The sequence below is a fragment of the Petaurus breviceps genome, unplaced genomic scaffold, assembly GCF_028583685.1.
Source record: "Petaurus breviceps papuanus isolate PSGF00001 unplaced genomic scaffold, PetGlider_PUasm1.0 185, whole genome shotgun sequence".
Classification (NCBI taxonomy): Eukaryota; Metazoa; Chordata; class Mammalia; order Diprotodontia; family Petauridae; genus Petaurus; species Petaurus breviceps.
The window spans coordinates 16,854,806-16,880,939 of NW_027185797.1; the positions used below are offsets into that span (position 1 = coordinate 16,854,806).

The window sequence follows — 26,134 nt, forward strand, 5'->3', positions numbered from 1 at the left end:
CAACTAGTACATGTCTGTGGTAGGATTTCAACTCAGGGAGATTGATCTTTCTGACTCCAAGCTCAGCATTCTATCCATTATTTCACCTAGCTGCCCTACTATGTCCTACAGCAGTTCAAAAATTCGCCTTCATAAATCCAAAACTGGGGAAGATTTGTTTAGAAAGCAGTTTGTCTGAAAAAATATTTGTGGGTTTAGCAGAGTTCAGGCTCACTAAAAGTCGACAGTGGAATATGAGAGCAAAACAAAATGAAACAAAAGAATGTGATCTTAGACTACAGTAAGGGAATATTCCAGAGTAAGGAGATGATAGTCCTGGTCTACTTGGCTCTGGGCCAAACATGTCTGGAGTATTCACCTCTAGGCACCACATTTTAGAAAGTGCAGTCCTAAGTTAGAAATTGTTCAGATGCAAGGAACAAGGATGGTGAAAGGATTTGAGTTCATGCCCCATGCGGATCCTTTGAAAGAATCTGGATTGTTTGGTCTAGAGAAGAATAAAGGGAGATATGAGAACTTTTTAAGTATCTGAAGAACCATCATGCTTAAGAGAAATCAGACAGTTTATTTTACCCAAGAAGGAAAACCCCATAGCAAGGGGAAGAAGTTAAAACACTGCCTGGCATACAGTAGCCACTTAATAAATGTTTGTTCAGTTTGCTAAATTTGGATGTTGCTATAAATTAAATTTATGCTTGATGGGAGGGGGCCTTGGTAACGAGAGCTGTCAAAAATTGCATGGGCCACTTTGGGAGGTTTTCATTCCCTCTTGTTGGCAATTTTCAGGCAGAGGCTGGATGCCAATTGTTGGATGTATTGTAAAGGAAATTATTTGGGAGCAATGGGTTGGACTGTACCGATGATGTCAAACAGCCCCAAATGGGGAGCTTAACCATATATGAGGATCCTTGTGGACTTCACATTGACTTCTTTTATTAATACATCTGTGCATTAAAACAAATAGGAATTACATTTTAATCTGGTTTGGGCTTCACTTACTGGCTGTCTACATGCAGCCTAAAGTATGTGTGTTTGATGCCTCCAGACCAGATGACCACTGGAATCAAAAGTATACCCCAGCAACTCCCGTGCTTCTTTGTAAATGTGAGGGATTTGAGGTGTTGAATGCTGCATAAAAAATAATGAGGCTTTTTTCTATATGTTGGTTAGTTGTGCTGTCTCAGGAAGGGAGAGGAAAAGAATTCTCTTAGGAAATGTAGATTATATAAAAACAAAAGATGTTAAAAAATATGTATTTACAGAAAAAAAGAAAGTACACTTCAGGATGGTGTTCTAATATTAGCTGCTGTTAGGAATTGGTGTGGGGAGGGGATCTCTGGTGATCTGGAGCAGGGCAGGGGGAGGGGAGGAGGTCAAATGTGGTGAAGACGGATGAGATGCGCTCCCAAATAGTGCTGCTGTTGCCTATGCCTCCTGGTCACTTCTTTTCTAAATCAGCCAGTGCTGGTGCAGGCCTGGTTAAGGACATGGCTTTTGTGACTTCAAGTAGTTTTATATTGATTAATAATTAACCTTTACCCTCATTTTCCTGCACTCCAGGATTTCTGGTGGGAATACCTCGAATGATACAATATTCATATCAAGCTTTACTGAAATAACAATGTAATAACAAGTTTAATATCAATTAATATTTAATGTTGAGTTAACTGTTAACTTATTCAATGATTGTATAATTTTAATGATTATTACTAATAATCATTTGATTTCAATTTAATTTTAATAACAAATAGCAATAACTAGCATTTCTATAGTGCTTTAAATTTTGCAAAGTGCTTTATATGGTATTTCATTTCTGGGAGGCAGATGCTATTATTAGTACTCATTTCACATTTGAGAAAACCGAGGCAGACAAAAGTTAAATGACTTGTCTAGGGCCATACAGGTAGTAAGTGTTTGAGTCAAGGTTTGGGTCTTCCTGATGCCAAGTCCAACAATCTACCCGTCATATCCTCTAACTGCCTAACACATTAATATTTCACCACTAATAGCTTATACCACTTTTGTCCCTTATCACCAGAGAGATGTAAAAAAACCTGAACATTGAGGTCTACCATTCTAGATCTTCCCCTTCATTTGATGGGATTACAGGTTTCTAGGGTCAAAGGATTTAGCTCTGGAAAGACTCTCCCCTTACTTCCCTTTTATAGATGCAGGCAGAGTCACTTGCCCCAGGTTACCCAGGTAACAGAGAACTGGGATTCTTACAGGTCATCTGACAGCAAATCAGGCAATCTCAAGCCACTTCGTAGAAACAACAGGCCGACATCCTGTTCTCTGACACTTGTCTCTTCCCACTGCTCTCCCCTAGTAGAGCAAAGGAATGGACACAAAGATCTGAATCTCAGTGCAATTTTAAGCTTTAATTGCTTAAAACAGCGCTAAGAGTTTTGGGACACCCAGGGGAGCTCAAGGTGAGAGTGTATGTCCTTAGAACTGTAGAGACTTCAGGGTCATCAAATTGAACCCCTTCTTTTCATAGAAGAGGAAAATGGGGTCCAGTGAAGGTGCACCTGACCTAGATGACATGGCACATAAGGGTCAGAGACTCATGCCCTCTGGCTCTGAATCCGATGCCCTTTGCACTGTACTATACTAAATATAAGTAGGGAATAGGGTGAGAGAGGAGACCAAGTCTGCCTGTTTAACAGCATAAGAGAGGAGGAATACTTTCTCCATAATTGGTTATTAGTCCAGAAACTGTATTTTATCTTCATCAAGAAAAAGGTTGGACCCCTAGGTGGCTCTATGCTCCATGCATAGGGCACTAGGTTTAGGAAGACTCATGTTCATGAGTTCAAATTCAGCCTCAGAAACGTACTAGCTGTGTGACCCTGGGCAAGTCACTTAACCCTGTTTGCTTCAGTTTCCTCATCTGTAAAATGAGTTAGAGAAAGAAATGGCAAACCAGTCCAGTATCTTTGCCATGAAAACACCAAATGGGATCACAAAGAATAGGACATAACTGAAACCACTGAATGACAGCAAAGGAGTTCAGCAAAACTCAGAATAAATACTGCATTTCATGAACTTTTAGGATCATAAAATCATGTCTCCAGAGCCAGAAGGACCACAGAAAGCATCCACTCCAACCCCCCCCCTCATTTTTCAGATGAGGAAACTGAGTCCCACATCAATTAAGTGATGTGCATGTGTTACACAGGTAATTAATGACAGAGTTAGAATTAAACCTACAACCTTTGATTCTGAATTTGGGCTCATTTCATTGTGTCCCCACTTTAGAGCCAGATGCATTAAAGAAAGCTAGGTCCCATCCCTAGCTCCTTCCCGGCTTTGAGTTCTGAGAACACTTAATTAGCCTTTCCCCCTGCCCTATAACAAATGAAGGACAGGCTCCTTGGAGTCAGCTTTGGAGAAACACTAAGGTAGAGAGGTGGCATCCAAAGTTTTTAAATGAGAATAACATCCAGGATCTGTCTGGTTCTGGCAAGCCATTGGCACACGAGACAGATTCTAACCTGCCGCCCTTTGGATACTGCTCATTTATATGCAGCATATTGGGCCTTGAGGGGCCTTTTCTCATTTCCCTCACCTGTAAAACGAGAAGGTTGGCCTAGATGATCTCCAAGGTCCCTTCTGGTGCTAACATTCTATGACTCCATGGCTATTATATTTAAATAACACGTCTAAGAAGGTCAGAGTGGTTTAAATATGACATTTTTACTACTTCTAATCTCTTTGCAGTTTTGAATATTTATATCACCCCAGTGACTTTACAGGCCACAGCCACTCATCTCAGAATTTTCTTTGCATTTGTGCAAAGTGTCCACAAGGTTCAAGTCCCTTATCATTAGAAAAAAAAAAAAGAAATGCAGTCAAATATCAATTTATTTATTTATTATATTTGGAAAGAGGATTATATGTTAATAAAGAGAGGTTTTGATAAATGACTATAGGTCTATGGTTAATTCATTTAAATGAAGGGGGGAAAGCCTCAGGTGGAATTAAATCATAATTTAGTGTCTTTGTATGCTACACAATATATGTGAAGAGTTCTGGTGAGAAAAGACAGGACTGGGAGACCTGAGTGATATAGAAAAACTTGAGATAGTATCAGAGGATCTGGGTCTAAATCCAAGCTTGCTTCTCAGTACCTGTGTGGCTTTCTCTCTTTTGACCTCAGTTTTCTCATCTGCAAAATGGGACATGATCTCAAAGGTACTTTCCAGTTTTAAAGCCACGAGGAAATGGGGATCCATTCCCATGAGCCATATCTATTAGTAACATTTTTCATAATATCAACTAGACGCCATTGTGGATAAAGCTTTGAACTTGGACTTAGGAGACCCTGCGTTCAAAATTTGCCTCAGACACTAGTTGGTTTATGGCTGCTGTTGTTGTATTGTTTTAGTCACATCCAACTCTTTGTAACCCTATATGAGGTTTTATTGTCAGAGATCCTGGAGTGTTTTGCCATTTCCTTTTCTAGCTCGTTTTACAGATGAGAGAAGCTGAGGCAAACAGCGTGAAGAGACTTGCCCAGAGTAACACAGTTAGTAAGGGTCTGTGGATAGATTTGAACTCAGAATGAATAATTTTTCTGACTTTAGACACCCAATCCCCAACCCATTTCCTGTGCTAACTAGCTGTCCTAAAAGCTGTATGACCCTGGGCAAATCCCTTAACCTCTCTCTGTCTCAATTTTCTCAGCTATAAAATGGGGATAATAATAGAGGCCACTTCCTACAGTTGTTTTGAAGTTCGAATGAAATGCTAAGGTGGACAAATCTAGTCGCTACCTGGTTTTGTACAGCCCCATGAGCTAAGAAGAATTGTAATTGTGAGTTCCTTGAGGGCAGGACATGTCTTTCACCTTTTTCTGTATCCCCACGCCTTCGCACAATGCCTGATTTGTAGTAAGTGCTTAATAAATGTTTATTGACTATTTAAATGACTATTTTATTTATTATTATTTATTACTATTTATTATGACTATTTTAAAAATATAAAAACAGATGAATGATCAGATTTGGGCCATGGCTGGGTCACTGCTTCCTGACTCCTGAGTTTAAAAATTGCATTTCAAACTAATACTATATAAATTCTAGCTATTATTAACAAAATCATGTTGTATATGTGCATGTACAGATATTTACTCTCTATATAAGTATAATTTTTTTTTGCAACACAGATTGGAGCCTGTCTGTGACTTGGAAGGTAGGGTTAGAGACTAGCCTGAGGCATGGTCACCCAGAGAATCTAGGGTCACAGAGCTGAAGGTGACTTGATTCAATTCCCTAATTTTATAGAGTAGGAAACAGTGGCCATGAGATGTGAAGCACACCAAGACAAATTCCCAAATTATGGCAATATCTGACATTTAGTGTGAGTCATTCAAGCAGACAGAGGTTGATCTTGCATCTTTCCTTAGTCCTTCAGAGTCTATTGAAGTATTGCTCAGGACCTGTTGAGAAAAAGTGGCTTGTAAATAAGATGAAATTCATGCCTTTGAGGTGGAATATGCAAAAACCAAGGTGAACATAATAACTTAAAGTTATTTCTTCTGACCTAAAATTTTGTTTTTTAAGGCCCATGCTCCAAATTTTTCTTGTGAAGTTACTCATCTCTCCTCTCTCATTTAAAAATACCTGGCAATCAGAAAGGAAGATCAATAAAACAGGAAAGTTTCATTCTAACTTTTATGAGAGAGATAGAGAGGAGGAGGAGGAGGAGGAGGAGAGAGAGAGAGAGAGACAGAGAGAGAGAGGGAGAGAGACAGAGAGAGACAGAGACAGAGAAAGAGAGAGAGACAAAGAGACAGAGAGAGAGACAGAGAGAGAGACACAGAGAGACAGAGAGAGAGAGACAGAGAGAGACAGAGACAGAGAAAGAGAGAGAGAGAGAGAGAGAGAGAGAGAGAGAGAGAGAGAGAGAGAGAGAGAGAGAGAGAGAGAGAGAGAAGAGGAGGAGTAGGGAGAGGAGAGAAGGAAAAAGAGGGGAGAGGGGGAAAAGGAGGGAAGGAGAGACAGACAAGAGAAAAGAAGTTATTAGGAATAAACATTCCTACATCATTACAAAGTTGCTCTAAATGTCCTATTTAAAACATTCAAGAGTTTAGTTTTCTTTAGCATTGTTTACTGATATTTCCAAAATCATTTAAATTGAAATCTCATGGGGTTTCCAGATATATGTCATTAATACATCCCCAGGTAGCTCCAAATTTGAGAAACCTTGTCCTTGAATCCAGCATTCACTTCCTCAGCTAGGATTTCTGTCCCAGAGAAGGGACAGGGAGGTCTGAGGGTTACAGTCATAGATAGAGAGGCTCAGTTTTCCAGAGCAGCCCTCACTTTTCTGACTGAGCCCTTTCAGAGAGTCTGCTACTCCTCAATTCCCAGAAGTAAAAACCCTGGAAGGAAGGTTGTAAACATCACTCTGGATATAATTGCATTTTTAACACCCTCTTTTATAATTGACTAGAGAGATTTTTTAAAAGTTAGAAAGCAAAAAAAAAAAAAATCAATGGTGGGAGTTTTTATGCTCATTGTTTCATAATTGCTTTATCTTCATCCTGTAGGTTAGCAGAAGATTAAAATGAATCTTCTTGTAACAGAGAAGAAATTAACTCTGGATTAAAGACCAAAGCATCATACTGGTTATTGCAAATTTTAGATCTCTTTACAAATAGATGTAATTCTGTGAGTGAGCTGAGAAGCAAAATGGGACACAAGTGTGAGCACTAAGGAGAGAATAGGACCCATTATTAATATCCATAGAATCTTCCTCGAGGGAAACTGTATTTTGTTCAGGAGGCTCCCCACCGCCTCCCCATGATGTTCTCTTTGAAGAGTGCAATGATAAATAATACAGCTTTTCTCAGTTGCGCTTTTGCCAAAAAGCATTGTTGGGAGTTTTTGTCTGCATGGGGACTCGTGAGGTTTCCTGTGCCCACATTCCTCTCCAAACAGAGGAGAGATGAAGCAGCAATTCATCCTAGAGTAAAAAACTCCAATTTCTAGCTTTCATGTTGTTTCTCTCGTTGTTTTTCTGCCCCTGCCAGACACTGCTCACACCAGCTGTGCAGCTGGGAAAGTTATAGAAGATGCGCTCCGTGGATGAGTTAATATAACAGAGATTATTTGGCAAGTCTTCCTGGTAAGTGTACCGCCTCGATTATATATCATTTTTTACAGCTTTGAAAATTCAAATTACTCTCTTTTTTCTTGGCTACATACTTGCCCAGGGATCATATCATAGGCTATGAACTTTTATTATTTTGATTAAGTTGGATTTGGTTCTTGCCCATACCTTGTATGGGAATCAGCAGAGAATCTTTGTTGTCCCTCTGTGCCTTTCTCAATAGAGCTTGTCATTTTTTCATGTTAACATTACAACATTACTGTGTTTGGCATTAGTAAAACTCATCATTTACTTGGTAGCTGAAAATAGGAAGCATTTTGATATTGTCAGGAACATGTGTCCAGTTCAATGGAAATGCCAAACGCGCCTTCTTAAACCACAGCATCCCTCTTGTGGGACTCCTATCTCTGAGTTTCAGATACTTGATGATTTACACACTGGAAAAAATTTTTCAAAGAGTTGTCATATAGCATAGAATGATGTTGCAGTGAGTGGTCGAGAAATGAGATTTATTACAATAGCTTCCAAAAGCAAATGAGAACACTTAAAAGCTAATGATATTTTGGAGTGAAGAAACACAGTGGGCATATGGCAGAAAGAGTTTGTGTATCTAAAATGCACCTTATAGACCTAAATTGCTTAAGGAACTGTTCTGTGCAATCTTATAATATTAGTCTACATTCCTTCTGGATGGTGATTCCATTAGCTTCTGTTTTCCAAAGGTGGGCATTTGGGAAAGGTGGCTGTTTATTAATGAGTTGTCATTTTCCTCATAAAGCACAGTAATGGACTGGATCAGGTTAATTTCATCTACACAGTGCTTTCCTACTTTGTTACTGGTTTGAACAGGAGTTGAATTGCTTTGTTAAATTTAGGGTTAGAACAAAGGGATTATGTCACTTAATACTCATATGTCACTGCTAGTCTCCAATGGTTTAAAAAAAAGGAATCAGATTGAATCCTGTTCTAACTTAGGCTAACCAAAGACACATTTCCTTATTGCCCCCTCCCTTGTGCTCCACCCCCACAAAATATGCAAAGAAACAAGGTTAAAAGGGAAAGCCAGGACTCTATCTGAGGTGTGTCCTGTCCAGTCCAAGCCTTGGTTCTATACCCCCCTCCCATCCAGTTTCCTTTTCTTGTTTGCCCCTCTTGGTTTGAATAGATGACTTTTTTTTATTGTATTCGTGGACTGAAACAGAAAGGAGTCGGCAGAAATCTGCCGCTATCACACACAGCTGTATGTTTAGAGGGCTATAGGTAGAAATGGAAAGCAACTTTGGCAAATGATGTTTGCACTGAATTTTGAGATCCTAAGACATCTAATGGTGAGCCATATGTTAGCATAGGACTTGCGTCTGGAAATCTGTGAGCATTCTCATTTGGCCCAGGAAAATGAGGGAATCTTGTTGAGATAAAACATTGGAGTGTTTGTTTGCCACTTTCCTGCCTTATTACTGTGATATTACACAATCAAAACTGAATTGTAAAAACATGGCCCGCTGTCTGCTAACTCGACATGTCTCAGTTGGTGGAGCGATGAGAGTTGTATTAACATTGTTTCTTGCCCATTCTTATTTTAGCCACCGACAAGCTTGCTCGAGAGAGATGAATTTAGTTTTGTGACACAGCAGGAGAATATTAAATTGAAAAAATTAATCTTACGGGATTCTGAGAATGTTCTGGAGTCTCACTTGCTATAGAAGGGAATTCCCTCTGAGCACGGTCTGCTTTGAGACTCACCTATGGGGCTTTAAAATCAGGAAGGCATTTTGGGAGCTGGAAGGGACAGTTGCTAAGGTTTACAGAAGTGTCCTTAGCTCCAGGTGGTCCCCTGCCATGACCAGAGAGGCTTCTATGTGCTTATTTGGATGCTGGTGTTTGTAGTACCCTCCCTCCACCAGTCCTGATATGGTATTGTTGCTGTTCAGTCATTTTTTTTCAGTTGTGTCTGATTCTTAGTGGCCCCACAATTGGGATTTTCTCAGCAGGGATACTGGAATGGGTTACCATTTCCTTCTCTAGGTCATTTTATAGATGAGGAAACTGAGGCAAACAGGGTTAAGTGATTTGCCCAGAGTCACACAATTAGTAAATGCCTGAAGCCAGATTTGAGCAAAACACGTGTTTTGGAAAGTATTAATTGGCACAACTACAGCCCAAGCAGCCACAGCATTGCTGCATCTTAAATGCCCCCCCTTCCCCTTGCACCCGCACCCCAGTGGGGCAAGAAGGCAAAGTAGAGAAGCCAGGTGTTTTCTCAATGCTTTGCTTTTTGTTTTGTTACAATCAAATAGAGTTCGCCCCTTTCACCTCTTGAATTCCCTAGCTCCATTCAATTTCCCACCCAAAGCTACCTCCTACAGGAAGCCTTTCCTGATTCTCAACCTCCCCTGCCCCTAATTGATTTACATTTGCTTTATCTGTGTCTTGTATTTATTTATTTATCCAGGACAGCTCACTTAAATCTGTCTAGCCCTGTTTTCTTAGGTGTAGAATGATGGCAGGAGATGACTTAAAATCTCTTCCAGCTCTGACTCCATGGTTTTCTGCAGTCATTCCCTACACCTTTCAGAAGAATGTGAGCTCAGAGAGAGCAGGCTATGTTTTCTGTTTTCTCTTTGAATACCCAGCGCCTAGCATAGTGTCTGGCATTTGGTGGGCACTTAAATCCTTGTTGAATTGAAATGTTAGGTGAAATTTAATTAAGATATTTGATTGATAAGAGATTATAGTTAGTACCAATGGTCAAGTGGAAAGAACAATGTCCTGTTAGTAAGAGAAATGGATTTTGGTTTCTTCTTGATGACTAACTGTGAAACCTTTTGGCTCTATTTTCATCTGTAAGATGGGGAGATTGGTCTAGTCACGTTCTAAAGCCCCATTCATCTTTAAATGCATACCCTTATGATCTCTAGGTTCTTTGTATGGTCTAAGGTACACAGAAAATTAACTAATTCAACTTTCTCTATTTTACCCTCTCCTTCACCTTCTGGTGGAAGGATTGATGAACAAAAAGGCCAAAAGAGGAAGAAGGAAAGAAAAAGTCAGCACAGATAATCTGAAAACTACACGTAGAATTGGCCCCAGAATAATAAAGACTTAACTGTAATTACCATGACATGTGCTGTTAAAGCCAGGCAGAAAAATATGATTTTTGGCATTAAGATAATCATTAATTATAACCCAGTACCATTCTTTCTTGGGATCAGTTCAGATAACTATAAATTACATTAGTGAAGTGCTTTTATGTCATTTCCTCTCCTTTTTTAATGATTTATATAGTCAGAATACTGACCTGTAATTAAGTGTACTGGAGAATAACCCCCGTTAATTAAACATTGGATAGTGTGGAGGGTGTGTCTTGCCAAAATTCCAAAGGAAAAGGGCACTCTTGGATCAAAGAGCTGGAAAGAGTTTTAAAGAGACTCCAGTGAAGGTTTTCTAAGATTATGAAAGCTGCTCAGTGAATCAAAATGAATCCCCCCCCCCCCGCCCCGAGAATCTTTGACTCTCTCTCCATTGTCTCTAAGAGAATATGGCCGATCCCTCAATAGAATTACAGAATATGCTCGCATAAGAGAGACTTGTAGACATGAGACAAGTCCTAGTTTGTAAGAGCTGCAAAAATCAAAGATAAGCATGAGGGGTAGAAGCCCAAAGGAAATGTCTCACTTTCCTTCCTGAGGATGATAAGGGACGACCAGCCAAGTCCCTAAGCATTCTGTGGCGGATACTCCTCATCTAACGCCGCTGCCAATTGACAGAGTATCAACATGTCCCCCAGATTGCTCCAGCAACCCACTCCCTAATGCCACCCACCTGTCAAGGCTAGGCTAAAAGCGATCTTTTCCATGGTTAATGCATTTGTTTGCCAGGGAACATGAGATTCTGTTGTCAGACATTCCCAGAGCCCACGGTGGGCTCCATTCTGGGACCGCTTTTTTTTTGGAGATCCCTGACTAAAAAGGCAGGAAATAGCAGGGTTGTGCAGATTCAAAGAGGTGGGCCCAGGGGTAGGTTTCATGTCATAGAAGGCCCTTTTGCAGAGAGACCTCTAGAACTCCCATTGGAGGGGAGGCAAAAAAAAAAGTAGAAAGTGAGCTTAATTTGGAGGTGGAGGACCTGGGTTCAAATTCTGACTGTCACTACTTTTGTAATTTTGGGCCCATCTCACTTTTCTCATCTGTAAAAGCTGGGGATTGAGCTAGACCAGGGCTTCTTAAACTGTAGGTTTCAACCTCATATGGGGGTTGCAAAAAGTTTGGCAACAATAAAAAGTTTCTTAACACAAAATCACCAAAAATTAATTAAAAATCAAATGCATAATGAATCCGAGGTGTTCCTGGCAGCACTTCCCCCTGGTGTACTTCACTTCAACCTTGTGTGATAGTAATGGCAATTAAAGATTCCCCTGTATTGGCTTGGTTTTCAAATTGTGTTAAAACCCAGAGTTTGTTAATCCCACCTGTGGGATGGGCTTGTTGATGTGAAAAGAAAGTCCTGAATTGGGAGGAGCTGGTGACGTAGATTTGGAGACACAAGAGAGAGGCGGAAGATCTTTTTTGGTAGCAGCACCTCGTGGAGAGAGAGAGACTAAGAGAATTGCTGGTGGCCGCTTTGAATTGCCCTGGACTTTTGAGACCTGCCCCCTGAGCTGCCAAGGACTGAGGAGACATGGCTGTTTTGCTGGTACTTTGTCTGTCTGTTTTGATGTTATTTTGCCAGATTTGTCCACTGGTGAAAGACTGTCCTTTTGTTGAAGAAGTCCTGGAACCTGGCTGTTCGCTAAGAAGCCCTGAGACTGTCCTGCAGACAGAGAGTGAATACTGTCCACTGGTGAGGGACAGTACTGTTGTTGCAGGGGTCTGGAGACTGTCCTGCAGACAGAGTGAATACTGTCCACTGGTGAGGGACAGTGCTGTTGTTGCAGGGGTCTGGGAGCCTTTCTGTTGGTTCAGAAGCCCTGAAGAAGGATTTTCTTGTTGTATGTTTACAGAAATCCTGGGAGAGGGCTTTGCTAATGTGTTCAGGGGTTCTAGGACTGTTCTACAGACAGAGGATAAATTCATGAAGGGATTGGCAATGTATCTTATGGCCTTGCTAAGCCTTGTCTCTCCAGGAACTAAGATTGCTGAGAACTTGCCTCGAGTCAAGATGAAGAAAAGACCTCCATTTGGGTATTAAGTGCTGTGTTTAAACTTGATGTAACTCTGGGGTAGATTCAATTGTGATCCAGGGGTGGGGAACTTTTGACCTTTTTGTGTTCTATGGTTGAGCAAATGAATGTATTTTACTTATGTTTGGAAACTAATCTCCATTTGAGAAGAGGGGCTTTGTGGTGGACTTAATTAAGGTATAGCCTAGGGGTGGAGAAGTATTTAGAACAGGGACTTTGTAATTGATTGAATGATTGGAAGATCCTGGGGTGGGGTAGTACTTGGAGATTATTTAATCACGCTTAGTAAATGCTGTATTTTGAATGATGTCATGTTTTGATCTTCTCTGTTCTGGGTTTGTTACTGAATAAAATAGAGAGCACCTATGCTGGTATTTTGAACCTGGGAAGTTGCCTTTGCTTGATATTACATTACACCTTGGTTCTGAACATAAAGCATGTACACTTTGTACTGTGCAAATATGCCAATATAGAAATGTCAAACTGACTGAGTTATATACATTTGTTGAAAAGGAAGGATTTATGATGGAAGTTCAGGCAGGATCTGGTTATGCTCATAAAAAATACAGAAAGGTTATCCCGAAAGAACCAAAACTGAGTATAGGTTGTGCAATGAAATGGTAGAAACTGTATAACTCATTCCTGAAGGATGCAAAAATTTGGCACCTACAAAAAAACCCAACAAAACAACCTAAGACATGACCTGGACTTTTGAATTAAACTCACTATCTTTCATAGACTGACACAGGGAAGAGACTACCAATACTGACCTCAAAATATCTTGGAGAACCCAACCAATAATATATAGTGGAACTGGACCATTATCATAGACAAAATTGTTACTCATATGACCAGAACGTAATATTGATTTATTAAAAAGTTAACCAGCAATTAAAAAATACATTTAATACAAACACTCAGTCTCCAGGCTGCAAGACTGAAAAGTTTTCAGAATATAGAGACTGAGCAGAGGATATCAAAATTATGTGGAAACATGAGTGTCCATCCAGTTGACCATATATCATAATACCATATATATCACCCTGGCTTTTGCTATCCTGAGAATGCTTTCCATAAGCCTATAAAAATGACCTTATACCTTATGGTATTTAAATATAAAAGTAGGTATTTTATTTACGTGTGCAGTATTAAACAGAACACTAAATATTAAAGAATTTGAGCCACAAAATAACTTATTCTAAGACCACTGTTGAATGAACTCCATTGAACAATATGAAAGGAATGATTTTAATAAATTATAATGGTGATAATATCAAAACAATAATGATGATGATGATAAATACCATTTATAGAGTGCTTTATCAAGAACTTGACATACAATACCTCATTGGCAGGAAAGGCACATCTGACTGTTCTTTCTCTCCCATATAGAAGTCACCAATGGATTCTCCATCACCTGGTTTGATCGTGGGATCACACACTTAATAACAGGAAGGAAAGTTAGAGGTTGTCTAGCTCAAGGCTTATTACCCTTTTTTCCACTGGCTACCCCTTGTTTGCATTTGGTGCTTGCATGGCCCAAGATATTTTGAGGTCAGTTTGGTAGTCTCTATCTTTTCTCAGTCTATGAAAGATAGTGAGTTTAATTAAAAAACCCAGGTTATGTCTTGCTAGGTTGTTGGGTTTTTTTGTAGGTGCCAAATTTCTATATCCTCCAGGAGAGAGTTACGTAGTTTCTGCCATTTCATTGCATAATCTACACTGGTACCTTAGTTTTGGTTCCTTAGGGATAAAGCTTCTGTAGTATTTTTTTTTAATGGCCATGACCAGATCCTGAACTTCCATCATAAATCCTTTCTTTTCGACAAATCTATACAACTCAGACAGTTTGACATTTCTCTCTTGGCATATTGTTGCTTGAGTTCATGCAGGCAAATGCTTTAAATCTATTTTTTTTCCCATTGGGATTTCAGTTTAGGATGCTATTACCTCTCCTAGCATATGATGCCACATCTTCTCTTTAATATCTTTATGCTAAATGTGTGTTTCCTGGAGGTGACCAAAGGGTTAGACATCACCTGCATTCATAGACTAGACATCACCTCCTTCCAGTTCAATGCCTTTATTTTCTATGTGTCCTTGGTGTATATGAAGAATTTTACACTTATCAAATCCAAATAGAATTTTAATACCATTTAGAGGAATCCAGGAGATCAAGAAGATGTTTTATGTACTTTGGATTTTGTTTTGTTTTTGTTTTTGGTGAAGCCATAGATTTTGAGGTCGTCAGTGTTTATCACATGTTTAATAAGATGTTTCAATTCAACCCCTTGTAATTTAGAAGCCATACTAAGTTAACTTTGGTAGGGGTGATAATCGATCCAAGGCTAGGCAGAACCATAATGGGCTCAAGCTGTCTTCCTGAAAAATGCCACATTTTCTAACAGTCATTTTCGAAATGATTGCATTGGTAGTGTGTGTTAAGTATAGGCGTTTTATTATTATTGCCTCTCACTCTTTTGATGAGGATCATCTGAGATCATCCTGAGACAAATCACTATCCTGCTGTTGCAATTTCTTTATGTTCAGTGTTCTACAGACTTTCTCACAAGTTTGCAAAATCTTTAAGTTATGTAGATGAATAAACATACAAGGATGTAACACAAACACACCCTCTGCCGGTTTAACAAAAGTATCCTCAATACAACTGCAGTAGCACAAAGGGCAAGAGGGATGACTGACAAACATCTTTTCCTGTTCCCACATGATTTTGTCTCCTCAGGGAAAGCTTTCTGTTCCATGTAACTTGAAAATTATGAGTATTGGGGATGGCGATATCCATCAAAAACATTGCTGTTAAGTTTTTATGAAGCAATGTTAGGTTTGGGTAAATGCAAGCAAAGGCTAGGTCTGTGATAATGATCTGTTTCTACAACAATTTCTTGGTTGAGTTCTCCAGGATATTTTGAGGTCTATATTTACAGAATTGATCTGTCAGTTCACAAACAGTAGTGAACTTCTGGTGGAGAATTCTAACTACCAGGTGTTATCTGGCTAGGTATTTGGTAGGTGCTAAAATTTTATAGCCTGCAGTGGTTAGCATACACTATCTACTGCTTGTATAATCTACATTGTTCTTCAACTGTAGGTTCCTTAAGGATATCTTTTTCATAGTTTCTGATGGCAAAGAATTTGTACTGAATTACTATCAAAATCCTTTCTATTTCCATCAACAAATTTGCATAACTCAACCACTGATTCCATACTTCTTTGTCTATACATTGTGGGCTGAGTGGATTTGGAGGCCATGGCTCCTAGAGGGCCTTTTGATTCGGGTCCCCTTCTCTTCCTCCTCAGTATCACAATTCAGAGCAGCCAGGTACATTGGAGGTCATCTGGTCTAATCCCCTCATTTTACTTAGGAGGAAACTGAAAATCAGCAAGGCTATATGGCCATAGGTTAAGGACTGCAAGGGATCTCAAGGTCAGCCTTTTCAATTGGCATTTGAAGAACTTAACACCTTCAGAGTTGGAGTGGGTTTTCAAAGGTTATTCAAGTCAGCTGACTTCAAATCCACTGTTCTTTCTACTCTGTCAGTAGTTCTCAACCTGGGAGCAAGGGTTGGGGTGGGAGGGCACATAAGGATTCTTCAAGGAGTCCATGAATAATCACATTCATAAATAACCAAATTCATCTCTTACATACTGAATAATCTACTACTCATATGCATACTACTATTCTTCAAATGTATATCGATGCTATGATGATTAATAAAATCCAAATTAATTTAAAAGCTTTACTAAATTTATGGTAACTTTTTGTCATCATGCATTTTCTCCACCAGTGGATAATATAGTACAATTTCTGACATGTAGAAGAGTTGCGGTGGGGGGGGGGGTCCATGTTCTGAAGTACTGAGATTACATTTCCTCCTCACTGCAGAGGCACAGAACATAGGCTCCTCATTAGAGACAGTGCTGCCACTGGCTTCAGTTTGAAGGCAAGCAATTACCAGATGGATGGTGGATTACTACTCCTTTTCTGTGAGATGATGCCTTAAAACTGGAGAGATCGAAGGTTGCCATAACATATTCTTTGTAGCCAATCTTAGAATCTTGTGCATCTTTCCAGGTTCATGTTAGGTACCACCTTCTATGCTAGAAAGAACTTTAGCAGAATTTCATTTGAAGATTATTTATTATCACTTTAATATCAAACCTCCACACTTAGCACAGTACCTGGGGCATGGCAGGCACTAAAGAACTGCTATTTTTAATTGAACAAAAGAATCTTGATGAAAATGCAAAGTTGCATTTTATACATTAAAATTAATATAAATGTGATCACAAGTATGACTAATATCAATAGCCAGCATTTGAATAGTGCTTTACTATTTCCAAAGCTTTGTACATATGGGATCTCATTTGATCCTCACAAAAACCCCATTATTATCTCCATTTTACAGAGGAGGAACAGAGACTGAGAGATGTTATGACTTGCCCAGGGTAACATAGCTAGTATTTGAGGAAGGATTTGAACCTGTGTCTTTCTGACTCCAGTCTCAGTATGCTATCTGCTGCTTCATCTATCTGTCAAGCTTAATAAGTTGATTCAATCAATCAATAAACATTTATGAAGTGCCTACTATGTGCCAGAAATTGTGCTCGGTATGGATATTTAATATTAATTTATAATAAATTACTTTTAAAAAACCAGCTGGGAGAATCAGGAAAAAATTTCATTGGAGATAATACCTGGGAGTGACCTAGAAGGAAGCTCAGTAGTCTGAGATTGGCTATGGAGAATATTTCATAGCAATAGTAGAATTAATTCTATTCCTTCATTTTTTGCTTCCCCATCTCATTGCAAAGGAGCTAAGATAGCTATCCACAATCACAGGATTACTGGCCTTGCAAATGCATATTTCTTTCAGGACCCAAGGATACTACATGTCACTTTTTTGTCCTACAGGAGGGTTCTCTTCTGTAATGTAGATTTAGACAAGGATATAATATGTGTAACAGTGGAAATCTCTCTAAAGAACCTAAGAAAATTAGAAGAGTGAGATATTGATTTGTAATAATGAAGATACTTTGGAGATATTGACAGCATGTGGCATCCTCCAGCTGCCATGTTATTAAGCACATTTTTCTAGTATTTTTTTATAATTCAGAGAGAAATGTTCTTTTCCCCCCCCACCAAAAAAAACCCAGTAATACCATGCAAATGCATGAATGCTCTGTGATTTCATCAGTGCAAGCAATTCATGGTATAGGGGCAAGAAAAACTCCTTCTACCAACTTTGATTTGAAATCTCTGTTACTTGGTATGAAAGTCCTGGGGAATTGCTTGTAGCTCAGAGAGGTTATGTGATTTGCCCAGGGACACACAGCTAGAAAGTGTCAGAGTTGAGGTTTGAACCTAACTCTTGCTGATTTCTAACTCAACTTTCAATCCACTGTCCTATAAGGCTTCTCAATAATTCCATCATTGGAGGAAGCTAGGTGATGCCATGGTCCATAGAGCACTGAACCTGGAGTCAAAAGTTCAAATCCTGTCTTAGACGTGTGTTAGCTGTGTGTCCCTGGGCAAGTCACTTAACCTCCGTTTGCCTTAATCACCTGGAGAAGGAAATGACAAACTACTCTAGTATCCTTGCCAAGAAAACTCCATGGACAGCATGTTTCACAGAGTCATGAGTCAGACACAACTGAACAAAAGACAATAAATACCATCATCCTAGAAGAAGAAAGGGATAATTGTCCTTCACCCATTTTCTCCTATGTAAGCCCTCTCCTACTGTTCCCAGATTATACCCCATCAGACAGCCCACTTCAAACAGATCGTACACAGGCTCATAGACATAGACCTGGAAAGCACCTAAGAGGTGCTTTTTGCTCTAACCTTCTTATTTTACATATGGGAAACCAGAGGGTCAGAGAATGGGAATGCCTTAGCCAAGCCTAGACTAGGAGTAAAAGGGGGAACAGATATGTGAAGCTGGGGCCTCTGCCTCCAGCTCTTTTTTCCATGTATAATGCTGCTTCAAATATTTAAAAACCTACTGTGCACAGGGCAGTTTATCTACCCAGAATGTGCCTGGATTTTCCCAGCAAGAAGGCAAAAATTCTTTCAGAGAGACCCTTGGGAGCCGCTGCTCCCAACCAAAGAAATCATTCAGAGAAGGTTTCCCTTGTCAGTTTGTGTTAATGAGGCTAGCCAGGTGGGTTGTTTTGGTGGGTCCACAGAGTAACTAAAGGCACAGGGTCAAATGGATGTCTTGTGAATTTTTGTCCCATTTGCTGTAGGTTATTCCACATATTAAGTAAGTAATTCTTTTTTGCTTACAATGTGATTAGCCATCAGATCTTTTGGGGGTACATTTTCATTGCCATATTCTTGTTATTGTAAATGGAATTTGCATGCTTAATTCCCTTTCCTTCATATTGAATCCATCCCCCTTTAGGCCTAACGGCGTGCTAAAAATGATTCCGAATCTCCAGTGCTGATTGTGGGCCATATGTTAGCACTAATTATATAAATGAAACTTGGTGGAAACGTGATATACGAAGCATTCAGGGCTTCAAGGAATTATCCAGACGAACGCTAGCTTGCTTTAGTGTGGGAAGGAGTAGTGGAGGAGTAAGAATTGGCTTTGAGCAGATGTTAACAGGTTTGAGTGGTCACCCATCATGATTGCTGACAGAGTAGCTATCAGAATATTTGAAGGGACCACCTTGCTGAGAAATTACAATTAGCTCTTACTGATATATAAATATATGATATATCATAGGCATAGATTGTATTATGTAGGTATATAATGTGCTATAGATGTAGGTTACATTATATAGATATGTTACACACATACATATATAGAGATCCTATAGACATACTATGTATGTGTGTGTTGAATTCGTTATCTGAATAGTCTGAGTTGGAATAATGCAAAATAAAAGGCTGGAAATCAATAACCTTGGGAAATGGATGTTGGAAGGGGACCTAGAGAAGCAGCGTGGCACTGTGAGTAGAGTGTTGACCTTCAGGTCCGGCTGTCTCCACTTCCTGGCCCAATGAATGCTAGCTGTGAGACTATACACAATCACCCCTCCCCCTGAATCCCAGATAAGTTCATGAGACTGTATTGTTGAGGTTGTGGTGGGCGGTCCTTGCTGTGTACTGACTGTGAAGTCAGGGTTGTGCTCGTGCTGACTGTATGTGAGGGTTATAAGTAGGGGCTGATCTCATTGGCCCACAGAGCTCCCAAATGAGGAGCCTCCCCTGGTCAATGCAGGCGAATCAGTTCCAAGAATGTCTGCTGTGCATCCTGTGTGTTGGGCACTGCATTAAATGCTGTGCATACAAGGCCTGACCCTTTCTCCTCGGACCCCAAAGGAAACCTCCTAGGACCCAAGATCCAAAAGCCTTAGGAACAGCAATGCTTCCATCCCAGGGCCCACAGCCGTCACTTCTGCATGCAGCCTCTGTGCACACCCAGCCTGACAGCTCACATTCCAATTGGGAAGTCCACAAATACAGACATCATCTACAACTACACACAGCATTAATGTAAAGTGAGGACTTATAAACTTATACAGGGGAGTTAAATACAAAACATTTTGTGAATGAATAGAAAAAAAGACATTTATTAAACACTTAATGTGTGCTCCATGCTGGGAATACAAATAGAAAAGCAGAGACAGTGCCAGCTCTCCAAGAGCCCCCATTCTAATGGAGGAAATGGTACACATGGCCATTTTCAGTGAACATTGACCAGAAGGGTCCTGGGGTCTGAGGCAGATTGTGGGACCTCTTCTTGATGTTGTTCTACACTGACAAAATCCCATAAGTTTCTGATATTGAAGCCCTTAGCAATGCCTAGGACATGGATGATGAGAAGATTTTTTTTCCTGCGTCTTCTGTAGCTGTGACTGTAGCATCTTCAAGAGTGGCCAGGCTACATGTCCAAAGAGATGCTTCCAGGAATGATGACTATGACCACAGAGATGAAAGCATTGTAATTCCTAGGTTCTTGGGTTCTGGGTCCTGAACTGTTCCCATCACAGTCTAAGGAGAGATGGTGGTTGGGCAGGTTGTCTGACCTGCCTGACACACACTGACATACTCACTCCCTCTTCCGTCTTCCACTCCTCCCTCTCCTTCCCTCTCTTCCCTCTCCCCTTCCCTTTTTCCTCTTTCCCCCTCCCCCATCCTCTTCTTCCTCTTCCCCTCTCCCCTTTTTCCCTGTCTTCTCTTAAAAGGTGGTCTAGAGCAGAGGGGTCAGACATGGTAGGTAACTCACCTGAACAAGATTAAATGTAATTAGGAAATATTTGACATAATGAATAAATCCACAATAAAACACAGATAGCATTGCATTTTAAAACTAAGTCGATATATGGCCTGCAGGGATCCTTGTGTATGAATTAATGGCTGCCATTTCTCTTGGAGCTTGACACCACTGGCCTGAGACATGGAGAGAATTAAGGGATCTGCCCAGGATCACATCACCAGTCTGTGTCTGAAGAGAGATTTATGCCTAGATCACCCAGGTTTGGAGTTGTATATACTCCCTGTAGGTCAAGGGGCAGGGAGAGTTTGGTTGTGCTATGACTCAGGGCTTGGCTGTTCATTTTCAGGGTAGTCCAGCATTTCATAGGGGGCAGCTAGGTGACACAGTGCTGAGTCTGGAGTCAAGGAGAACTGAGTGCAAATCCAGTTCCAGAAAACAGCTCTGTGATCCTGGATAGGTCACTTAACTACTGTGTGCCTCAGTTTTCTCTTCTGAAAAATAAGCTGGAAATAGCAAACCACTTCAATATCTTTGCCTAGAAACCCCAAAATGGGGTCACAAAGAGTCGGACATGACTGAAATGACTGAATGAGAACAACAGAGATCCTTGAGACCACTTCCATGGATCTGAGTTGAAATCAGGGCAAGCTTAGGAAGCTTCCAGTCCAAGACATAAAGCCAAGTCTCTTCTTGGTCCAGGGAATCCTCAGGGGGGCCATTGATTATGGAGTAGTGGTGTTAGTGGTTATAGGCATACTGGATGGTTTTTGTTTGTTGTCAGACTGGCATTGTTTGGGTCCATTAATTCACCTGAATCCTGTATTAAACTATTGCTGCAGTAATGATTTAGCCTAAATGTGTCTTTCATTAATAAAATTACATCACAAAGAAAAATGGCATTAGTGGGCTAGCTATATTCTAGAACCTTCTGGTGTTGAGCTTTTGTTGCCATTGATCAATAAGTGTTTAATAACATTAATGGAGCTCAGTCTCCACAATAGCTTCACACTCAAACCTCCAGATAGAAGATAAGACCATAGATGTGTTTCTTGTTCTTCTCAAAGCGCTGTGTGGCTCTTTTAAGAGTTGCACGCTCCTTGGACATCAACGAGGAAACCCATTATCGTCAGTCTGCAATCAACAATGTGATTGCTAGCCATTTGGAAACCTCAAGCCTTGCATGAAGCCAAGCTTTGTATATTCTTCACGTGGAAATTGCACTCTCATTTTTTTTCTCAAATCCCAAGAACCCAGTTGTATGTGGTTCAAGCATATATCTAAAATGAAAGTGCCTGCAGAGCCAGCCATCTGAAAACTCACTCAAGAGTGTGTGGTGGATTTCTTTTCTATTTTTTTTCAAAGCAGAAAATTTGTTTCATTAAAAATAAATCACTTGAGGGTGAAAATAACAACATATCCACATCTATTGCCCCTAGAAGCCAAGCACTGTAGAGAGCATGTTTATTTCTCTGCAGAATATGTTTTGCAAATATAATTATAAAGCTATTACTAGTAATTTTAATGAAAGGATAATTCACATGATTGAATCTAGGGTATTTCATGTGTGAACAGGATTGTTGCTTCATTATGAGAAGTGGAACACCTGTAAATCATGAAGAGTCTTCTTGGTATAGTCTAAGAAAGCATCAAGCTATGAGCCTTAGTCTCCTGCTGGGTAAAGACGTACATATAAATATTTGCAATTCCCATATCATGAAAAAGAGGATTTTCCAGTTCTTTAAAATATACATTTAGACCTGGGAAGATTTGTAGAGCCTTCTAGTCTAGTCATCAAACTCAAATAGAAACAGATCCCAAAAGGCTGTATATTGAGTGAGAAAACCACAAGCCAGCATTATCTATGTTGTAGCTTATTTATTTTGCTAAACACATCGCAATTCCATTTCAATCTAATTCCCAGCACTGCCAGAGTTTGGTGGCCGGCATTTGTGAGTCTGACACATCTCATCTATTCCAGCTGTCTCATTTTAAAGATGAGGACATGGAGTCCATGAAGATTGTGACTTACCTAAGGTGATGGACACAGTAAGTGAACACCAGAGCTGAGATTTAAAACCAGGTCTCTCTTTTCAAGTCCATGCTAACTTTATAACTTTATGCTCTTTATTGTCCAATCATGATTCTGCAAGAATGGGCAGGGATGGCCTGGGGGCCACCACAGATTCATTGACCTTCCCATTGAACAACAGATTAAAGATGGCTCCATTGAAGTGAAAATCTTTGGCTTTTTCCAGTCACATGTTCTCATAATTACACCTAGGCACTCTCCTGGAATATAGACAAATTGAATGCTCTCGTCTACAGGGCATAATTCAGTTTCCTGGTTGTGTTGAGGACTTGTAAAAAATTGAAGGCCATTTTTTTTATATCAGTTTTCACTGACATAAAATTTGGTGACAAAGATAGGAATGTAATATAGGGAATAAACTGTATGAAGGATAAATACATTTCTGCATTTAATGATAGAGTATCTTATGAAGGGAAAATATCTTGTTCTATATCCACATCAATGGTCCATCACAGGACTTTTTTATCAATATGCATGTGTTTGAGTGTGCACATGTGTATGTGTGCGTGTGCGTGTACATGGATACATGCAGAAAAGCATGCAAAAGAAAGATTGTGGAGACTAAATATCACGCTATGTAAGGAGAGGTTGAAAGAAAAAGGGATGTTTAGCCTGGACAAAAGAACAGTTTAGATACACCACAATAGTTGCCTTCAATTGTTTGAAGTATTATCCCAGGCAGAATTACAAGACCCACTCTGTTTGGCTAGGGGGGTCAGAAAAGAGAATAGCAATGGATTGAAGTTATAGAGAGAGAACTTTCTGCTTATAATACAGATAAACTTCGTAAAAATGAGAGCTAACTTATAATGCAATGAGCTGCCAGCCTAGAGAGAAGGTGGATTCTTCCCACTTGAAGTTCCGAAGCACAGAATGACCGCTGGTGAGATATTTTGGAGAGACCACTTGTTCAGGTATGAGTTGTCCTAGATTGAGGCCCTTTCTGCTTCTGAGATCCTCTCAATACATCATAGGAGGAAGTAAAAGACATGGCTTTGGTACAGTCCCAAAGAGCTATGATTATAGAATGATTCGAGATACTGATATTAGTGCAATGGACTGTCCCATTGCCCTGGAACTACTGTTCACCACATTTCATCTGAAAAAAACCTCTGCAAATTTTTGTTTTCTAAAAGATAAGTATTTTCTTTTTATATTTTTGGTCACAGTTTCATGATCAACTTTGGCATCAGATGTATGAATCTGACACAGTATTCTAAGCCTGATGCATCCCAGTACTTTAAGCAAGTCAACATGGTCTCATCTATAAAAGGGAGAAGATTTGGCTAAATGATCACTAAGGTTTCTTTCAGTTAAATGATTCTACAAAATTCTGCAATGGGGCTACTTTCCTAGTGGGAGGAAATGACTACATGGGTACATTGAGACATTCTCCATGGAGTGACAACAATACCCTGCCACTGAAATGATATCAGGAATCCAGCCTCATGTTGTAAAAAATCCCTGTTGTTAAGCAGTCAGACTTAATCACTTGAATCATATAGGTTGATTTTTATTGCAGATCTTTCATTTTCCTCTTTAGGTATTTCATTTTTATCCTGTATTTGCCTTGGAATTAATATAGCCTTTTACAAACCTGGCATCTAAATTTTCTATCCTCCAAATGCCTCAAGACACTTTCATTTCTTCATTTAAAACATTACAGCTCTTTCAAAATATCCTATTTTGTATTTAATTTCACCATCTCATATAAAATACATGTTCTTCACATAATTATGTGAAAATGGGCTTGCAATTGTCCCTAGAGATCTATATGATGGGTGCAGTATAGGAATCTAAGTAATAATAATCTCCTGTTTACATGGGGTCTTATTTTCATGTTATTTTTTTTCCTACCTCGCTACATCCAATCCAAGCCTTCACTCAGAAATACCAGTTTATTCTTTTCTTTGAAGAACATTTGAAATCTCAGAGAGATCTCAGCCACATCTGACATTTTATAAGTGTATGCAGTGAAATGGAAATCAGCATATTTTTAGCCCCATATACCAGCAACCAAGCTAGAAAATGCCTATGCATAGTACTCCATGGTCTGAGGCGCAAGAAGGAAGGAAGGAAAAATAACATGAAATAAAAAAAGTAGCAGGGAAGATAGAAAAAGGAAGGAGAATGTCCCGTGGAGACTGACTATATAGTGCAACTAATCTTGGTTAAATGAATGTTCAAGGAGTAAGAGTAATTGATTGAGCTTTGGCAAGTGTGGGGCAGAGGGGCTTTGTCCCCTGGTGCCAGCATTTAGAAAGGGTACTAAACGCTCTGAATCCTTCAGGCTAATAGAAACATCTGAGCTTAGTTAAAATAGGAAGAGATAAGAACATGAATTTTTCCCTGTGTCGGCCATATACCAAGTGGATACTTTATTCCTGCCCTGCGCCCCTCCATGGCCCAAGGTAACTCTCACCTTCCTTCAACAAAATTGAAGGTATGTTTAATGCTACTCACCCTGACACATTTTGTATCACTTATATTGGCACCAGTATTGCTAGTTAGAGCTCTGGTCACCAATATTGGTGACATAGGTCGGCCCCCTGAAATCAATCAAGCAACCAACAAACATCTATTTATTCTGTACCTACAAATCAGAGCCATGGAAATTGTCTTTACAAGCCACATGAGCATGTGATGCAAGAGTTTGGCAATGTGTGCTATACTCACACTGGCTCTTATTAATAAGAACTTTATGTTATCTTTGTGTTATGAAGTGTTTGTCTAGTGAATGCCCACATTTCTTAAATTTGGGGAGAAGTCTATCCTATTTGGCGATTATTATAAAATAATAATCCAATTCAGTTCCCCATAAAGGGAGGGGGTATAATTTGACCCCATGACTATCCTCAGACATGGAAAGGGAGAAATGTAGTTATTTTAAAGTCTTTCTTCCATGTCTTTTCCCCTGTTCTTTATTAACCCTCCATATACCAAGAGTTTTATAGCAAAATCACATGGCTTCATTTGTACATCATCCTGGGCTTGGAATCGGAAAGACTTCTCTTTCTTAGTTCAAATCTGGTCTCAGACCTTGGGCAAGTCACTTAATCCTGTTTGCCTCCGCCCTGTTTGCCTCAGTTTGCCTCATCCTCAAGTGAGCTGGAGAAGGAAATGACACACCACCCCAGTATCTTAGCCAAGTAAATCCCAAATGAGATTGCAAACAGTTTGACACAGCTGAAAGGACTCAACAACAACAAAAATATATAGAGAGATGAATTCAACTGATTTTTTCTTATGGAGATCTCTCTCTCTCCCTCTTCTTCTCTCTCTCTCCCTCTCCCCCTTTGTCCCTCTCCTTCCCCTCCTGTCTCTCTCCCTTCATCCCCCTCCCCCCCCCCTTGTTCTCTTCTTATTCATCTAGTCTTCCATCATCCCTTTCCAGATGTCCCTTTTCTTAGCCAAACTAAGGACCAGAAGGAATGCTCAGTCTTTTTAATCTCTAACTCACCGATGCCTCTCTCTCTCTCTCTCTCTCTCTCTCTC

General features: G+C 39.8%; 1 protein-coding gene across 1 annotated transcript in view; it reads left to right on the plus strand.

The window, feature by feature from the left end:
• RARB (retinoic acid receptor beta) overlaps nucleotides 1–26,134 on the plus strand; it is an 802,273-nt gene that overhangs the window by 140,477 nt on the left and 635,662 nt on the right. Inside the window, exon 3 of the mRNA XM_069088506.1 lies at nucleotides 7,040–7,134. The gene's annotated coding sequence lies outside the window, so the exon portion shown is untranslated. The remainder of the gene's footprint in view (nucleotides 1–7,039; nucleotides 7,135–26,134) is intronic.